This window comes from Mus caroli, chromosome 1 (genome assembly GCF_900094665.2).
Source record: "Mus caroli chromosome 1, CAROLI_EIJ_v1.1, whole genome shotgun sequence".
In the NCBI taxonomy this organism is placed as follows: Eukaryota; Metazoa; Chordata; class Mammalia; order Rodentia; family Muridae; genus Mus; species Mus caroli.
The window spans coordinates 156,400,415-156,407,915 of NC_034570.1; the positions used below are offsets into that span (position 1 = coordinate 156,400,415).

The 7,501-nt window shown below is 41.5% G+C and overlaps 1 protein-coding gene across 6 annotated transcripts in view; it reads right to left on the reverse strand.

The window, feature by feature from the left end:
• The window catches only part of Pou2f1 (POU class 2 homeobox 1), a 132,279-nt gene that overhangs the window by 124,128 nt on the left and 650 nt on the right, over window positions 1-7,501 (reverse strand). The window lies entirely within an intron of this gene.

Genomic DNA, 7,501 nt, shown 5'->3' on the forward strand with positions numbered 1-7,501 from the left:
CACAACTAATCAAGCGCCTCTAAGAAAAGCTATGATTACAGTACTAAAGTAAGATGCCTCTGCTATCAATTTGTTCCTCCCCACAGAATTCCTCTAACACTGTCATTAGCACTATCTTATTGTTGACAGAAATAACCACAAATGTCAGTGGCAAAGTCAAAATGAGATGTCAATGCTCAATACACACACACACACACACACACACACACACACACCACACACGGCATGCACAGACACCACCCTTCACATCCATATTTATTTAATTCACATTTTTTTCAATTTTCAAAAGGAAACTAAATAAGATCTGCCCCAAACTGTGTCAAGTATGTTTGAAATGTTAATTCGTAGGGAGATGACCCTGCAGATTAAGAGCACTTATGCTCTTGCCAAGGACCCAGGTTCTATATCCTGCAATCTACCTGACAATTCACAATGCCTGTAACTCCAGTTGCAGGGACCCATGTGTAAGACTCTTATCTGGCCTCCGATGAGCTGCTTAGCCACACATAGTGCACATATATTCATGTAGGCACACATACATACAAAAATATATTTTTAACTGAATTCTTCCCTTATTTTCCCTCTCCCAACCTCCTTACAACTTTCTGTTCATGATTCTAATCTCCTTCAGATAAGCCAAGTTCAAAATCTTTATAAAATAAGGGCACTATCCAAAACAACTACAAACTGACTTCTTGCTGCCTAGAAAACAAAATAAATTAACTTTCGAACCAAAGTAAAGCATTCACCAGATATGAAGCTCCTACTGACAAAGCTCCAACCCTGGCTTTACCCCTCCCGGGTCTCCACAATGCTCAGTGCTTATTAAAACACATGGACCTTGAGGAAGTCACTTTATCTGGCCTTTATTTTACTCAACTATAAAATGGACATAATGCTACATGTCAGTAAGGCTAACTGAGGTAATGAAAATGAGGGTGCTGCTATAAAACTTAAGACACTATAAAAATACAGACATTATCATTATGTCATGATTATGGTAATTGTATTTATACCTACCTTTCTTAAGAGGAAATAGCCCACATAATACACAAAACAAGACTTTAAAGATGGAAGCAATAAAAGAAACACAAAACATATGCAAGAACATAAATGAAACATGTACACCATAGCTGCCTATGCACTTGCTTCCCTTCAGGTTACTAAGTGAGCATGAGCATTGTATTTGTTTTGGAAAGAAAGCAAGTAGACAATTCTCTGTTCACAAGAGTAAAAGTGAACTCAGAAGTAAAAGTTCCTCACTTAAAGATAGGGCCAGAATCTCTTCTGTGTCACACAACCGGACTTACCATCCCCGACATGTCTGACTTGTACCATTAGTCTACTACTAGACTCAAAGGATTGGAGGGCAAGGAATTGCTTTACTTTGTAAGCATCTTGATTGCAAAGTACAGCAATTAACATAAGCCAAACACTTCGGTTTCTGTATCCTTGTTTCTATGACTCTGATTTCTCCCTTTTCAAATCACCTGCACACCATCAGTTGCTCATAGCCAGTCCTCAGTCAGTCCTCCGCCTGCCTCCCCGGAGAGGAGAGGTGTCTCTCGCTTACTCACTAAACCAGTACAACACTCAAAGTCAGAAATCTATATTCTGACATACTTACACATTTTCATGTGTGTGTGCTGCAGATGTGCGTGCGTATGGAGGCCAGAGATCAACATCAACTATCTTTGGAAATAGTTCTCTTTGGTTTTTGAGACAAGATTTCTATTGTCCTGGAGCTCACTCACTTCCTGCAGCAAGTTTCAGGAATAGCCCTATCCCCACCTCTATCCCAGACTCCCCCACTGCTGGAATTAGAGCTCAAACACCTTACTAGTTGAGCCACCTCCCAACCCCTGCTAGTCAACGGCTGAGTGGCTGGTAAACAAGTCACTAAAAACTGAGGAATATTTTCACACAGGGAAGCAAAAGCTTTGGCATAGATCACAGCTAAATTACCTTCCGGCTATAACATTCTAGGATGTTTAGATTAATTCAAACGTGAACACACCCTGATTTCTTTCCTAATCTTTATTATGTTGCATATTTTAATATGTAATTATATACACTGCTTTAAATTTTCCCTGCTTAAATAAGACATTATCATTATGTCCCTACTATAACATTCTTATACCTCCTTTGTTGCACACAAGAAAGAATGGAGTTAGATGAGGTACACAACAGATATATCTTTCATAAGCTAAGAAATGTTAATTATGTTTAAAGATTCATTGTAATAATTTGCTATAGTATAAATCAGCAAAAAATAATTTTTTTCATTAGCCAAACCATTAAAACATATGAAACCAAGGAAACACCTAGATAAGTCTCTTTGAAAATACATTCCCTTAAAGCTACCATAAGCACTGCACTGTTTAAGGTAACAGGTTAAACCCAAGTATGTACAAAATGTTTACTTTCCAGACATTCCTGTCAATACTTTCTAATTCGAACAAAGTTCACCAAGAAAGAAAAATCTAAATGTATTACTGTGCTGAATTAATTTCATTAACTATTTCTGATTCCAACAAAAACCATTAAAGTTACAAAGAATTATTAAATCATGTGGCAAATTAAACTATACTTGTAATTTTCTTTCAATATTATTACTACTGCAAGCATTCACAGAGCTTAATTTGGTGCTTTTTTATCTTTTTTTAAAAAAATAATACACTATATCCTCCTTAAGTAAATATTCAGTTTTCTAGACAGCGTTTCAAAGGAGAATCTTAGACATCTAAACAACTCTTGAATCTCCCTTTGCTCAATTACTAGTTTTGTAAAATTTACTCAACAACGAGTGCTAAGAGTGAAATTATTAAAAAAGAAATAAGCTGCAGCAGTCACTAAGTATTTAAAGACAACCTATCAGTTGTCAACCACTTAATAACTAATAGTAACGACACGAAGCTTTGTAAACAGCATGCACATGCAACAAGTTTCTTCAAGCCAAAGGTTCAGAAACTCAAAGCCATTCTCATCCTTTAAATTCTAACTCCACTGTGACAGGATCAGTAAGTCAGGCAAGAGCTCCACCCATGATAGTCTCCTGGTCACTGCTGTTACCACTGCAAGAGCTGATATAAAAAGCTCACTGTCAGTTTAAGACACAAGTATGTGAGTGTAAAAAAATAAACCACATTTATTTAAAAATCAGCTCAATTTGTCCTCATTCACAAAATGAAGATGTCAAAAATACACTTTATGAAAGATGCATAAAGAAATTGCTATTCTTTATTAACGATAATTATTACCTCTTTTAACCATTAAAAAGAGCTATTTAGCTGGTATGGTGGGAAAACAATTATTTAAAATTCTGATCCAGAGTTTTCTTACAAAAGGGGTGAAGTTTAGCTCCCAAGAGGCTAAGGCAAGTAAGTGGAGAACTGAAGGCCAGCATGGGCTGTATAACAAATCCCAATACCAAAAATACAAGCAAAACCACCACGGGGCAGAGATTAACTCAGGGAGAATACAGAAAGTAAAATAGAGAGTTATGTCACTGAGCCAAGTCCCAATTTTCACTCTAATGCCTAATGTTGGATTTCTATGACAAATGATATGTCCATCCAGACATTTATCACCAAACTGGCTGTGTGTTATCTGTTCTAGTCTATTCTATTCTCTAACAAAAGTTACTTGAATGGCTCCAAATGAAATCATGACCATCAGGAAAAACATGGAATGACCATGGTTTCCAACACTGAAAATAAGAGGAGGAAGAGGAAGAAGAAGAAGAAGAGCAAAGCAGTGGCTACACAAGACTACGTATAGTCTTCTCAGCGCAAAGGAAATTCTTCACTTAATTCCCACACTTCTACATTTGTCAAGCTCAAGCAACACAGATTCAAGAAACAATTCAAATATTTCATTCTTAAATGAAATACATTTAAGAAAGTATTCTCAGTCCCATCGTTTTAAAGCACTTGCCTGTGATATTCAGGGCTCTATTACATATCTTTGGTGACCTGGTAAAGGTAGGTTGGTATTCTGAGCCCTAAACTCACTCAAAGGCAACTGATCAAGTGATTAACAATTAGGTCAATGTAGGGCAGCACTGAAACAATTTTCTTTCTTTGGCTATCTAGTGCCTACTGATGTAGAGAATAACAGATTTAAAATAGGAACAAAAGCATTACACCGTTACAACTGAACACCCACTGTTTGTGCTTTCCTTGACTTGTGGCTTTTTTTCCCCAACAAAAATAAATCAAAAGTGAAATGGGGGGAAGAGGTTAAAAGTTACTTTTACAGTAAAGACTTGGAAACATAAATCCTCCAGAAATGAAGAACATTTGGTCAGCTGTCATGAATGTCAAAGACCTTAATTCAGAAGGCCCATTATAATTAATGGGTGGGGCAAATCAAGAAAGTAGCAGCCGATTTTCTAGAAACTTGTACTGGGAAGTTGTCTGACAACTTCAACAGGAGCCTGGCAGGTTGGAGGCTGACGAGCTGCAGAATAACCTGAACACCGACTGAGCTGAGCGCACCTAATGCATCAGCTCCAAGAGACGGCGGCCTTCCCAGTCACGGCCCAACCTTAACCATCTCTTTAAGATGCCCATTAAGAAACAGAAGAAATGCTTACAAAAATTAATGTAAAAAACTGTGTATGGAAATCACTACTTTGAAAGGAGATTTTTAAAACACCATTCACTGTAAATGTACAAACATGCACAGACAAATCCAAAAAGAATTCTAGATTCTTTCAAAGCTACTTCAAAGCACAAGCTTCCCCGTAAGTGTTTTACATTATTTTAAATACTATAATTTTAACATAAAAAATAGAGTGCCCTCATTTTCTTCAACTCGGTTTTCGTCATTAAAATAGGTTCCAGAACACTCCACAAGTCTGGACCATACTGTGATACAGAAGTAGTTTCCTGTAAGAGAAAGATTATAAACAGCAATAACAACAAACCCCACATAAAATAAGCAGGTGTATGTAGCACAAGTATCCTTATTTTAAATCCATACTCCCCATCGGAAATGATTTTTTACTATGGCAAGGACAGCCAACTGAAATAAAAGGCCAGCTCACAATACCCATATTTTTTTCTGTATGACAAAAACTCTAACAGTGAGCTTTGTTTGTAAAGTGCAGTGTGCATTTTATCCTTTTGGATAAAATACCTAGAGCCCCTGTAGTGGTTAAACTGCAGCTATAAAGGAAATTGTCCAGAGATAAATGGTTTCCCCGTGAGAAGTTCCATTGCTATACCTCTCCTCAGGACAATAAATCACATTAACTGCACCTTGTCCTCTGTCCAATGACATCATCAGTCTGACCACATCTTGGGAACTGGGTGCAAAAACATATGCTATTTAAGGCATGAAACCATATTACTGCTTTTTGTCCACCCAACCTCATGTTTCAGCGCTGAATCAGTTGTTTACCTGAGCATTCTCAGGAAACCTTTACCCTCTACTGCATTCAGGGCCTACCTACTGGATGTGAAAGAAGGAAAAAACAAATTATGAGAAGTAGTTATTTTAAATTAGCCTGCATTTCCTCCCCTAAATCTGAAATTTTGTTACAAATTAACTGAAGTCTAATGTCTTCATATATTCCCCATGCTGGTTTAATGTAAGCACCAGGACTTAACCCATTAACAAGAAACCTCAAACACCCCCCAGAAAGCACCACCTTTTAATCCTTTTAAAACAAAACTTACAGGAGAGACCAGAAATCAAAATTACTGTTTTCTCTAAACAGTAAAAGTTAATTGGCTCTCATAGGCCAATGTCCTAAGCCTAGATAAAACAAAAATCAATTCTGACACCTTAAAGCAAGAGGCCAGCAGGCTAAGCAAGTTCCAAGATCAGAGTGGACACAATGCCTCTGTTTATCTTCTATTTTCACTCATTTAACCATGACCAAGGAAAACATAACCCCATTTCTGTTTTCCATACTGCTGCAATTAAAACAGGCAGGTCTATGTCAGTAATAGCACAAGAATGCCGGCCTCCCTTCAAGTTGGTGCAGAAACTGGAAAAGCAGCCCTGCTGAGAGAGTATCCAAGTGTTGTCAGCCGGACTTTCTAAAATACCTCGCTACTCCATCACTCCTGAAAGGGAAGTCTGCCGGTTTTACAAATACTACAAATCTTTACATAGTCTGAACGAGTTTAACTCAGGAAGAGAGGGACTATTCCCACAACAAAGTCCTCTATTTGTACTAAACCAGTAGCTCACAGAAGCCTCTGTAAATTGGAAATAAGGTCCACATACTATGAACTGAAAGATAAACTCCTTTTAGAAGAAAACAACCCAACCTCAGAGCTGATGCTTAGCTCAGAGCTGTTTTTATGCTGGAAGGTCCCCAAGAGGATGTGTTTTGCCTGCGGAGGAGGGGACTCGAGCGGCAGTTGATGGGGGAGTCATTTTGGTTATTAGTAAATAAATCAAGCAGCAGAGAACAGGGCCTAGGCAACTGGGGCAGTCCAGGCCTAGTTCTCTCCTTGTCTTCCCAGCACAGACTGGGTTTGATCTCAGAGTCCTGTGGATTGCCAAGGAGGAGGAGAAGAAAAAAAAAAAAAAAAGAATCATATCGAACCACAAAAGCACATGGGGCGAATGTAAAATATAAACACGGCGTTGGGCTGTGAGTGGCTGTTATTAAAGGTCTGAATTACTAAACATGAGAGGCGGGGAAAGCCAGGCGGCCATTTCAAGAATATAAACCTCCCTGAATTAGACATTATTCAAATGAGAAGCAAGTAGAGAAGACCCAGCACGCAGCTAGAAGGCACCACCACACACAGTCAGGGAGGGGGATCTCCGTGTCTAGCCACCACCCCCGTCCCCCGCAGGACAGGAGAAATCTAGAATATGATCAACTTGTCAGGCCAGCCCTTTGAGGGCAGGAGGGCAATCCTTTACGGTCCAGTTCTCGGGTGGCCTCCGAGAGCTCCGGAGCCTCAGAGCGAGAGGGTCCCCAGGGCTACCCGCGCGTGGGGGGGTGGGGATGTGCGCGGAGGAACGACCAGACCCCGCGAGCACCTCCAACCCAACTGTCCCGCGCGACCCACGGCAGCGCGGACCTCTGGGTGAGGGCCCGGGACACACGGACGACCGAAGCCATTTCCACGGAGGGGAACTTCCCCGAGGGTTCCTCCCACCTAGCCCAGCCTCCAAAGGGTCCGGGGGACACCAGAGCGGGCTCACAACCCGAAGGCCAGCTCACCGGGCCCACGCCACGCTGCCCCTAACCAGAGACACGGACTGGCTGAGGTCAGGCCGCTGCCCTGGGCACGAGCAGGGCGCGGCTGAGGGGCCCCGGGCCGTGACCCCGGGCTCGGCCCCACGCGGACCCCCCGCACGGCCGGGGGCAGGGCACCATTCCCGGGTGCGTCCCGCAGCGAGCAGCGTCCCCCAGCCCGAGCCCGCGCCGGCTCCCAATCCTGGGGGGCGCCGCGCGGGTGTCCGGCCACCGGGGTCCGCTCGGGCCCCGCCGCCCACCGGCATTGTGCTCGCCGCCACCTCTGGCCCC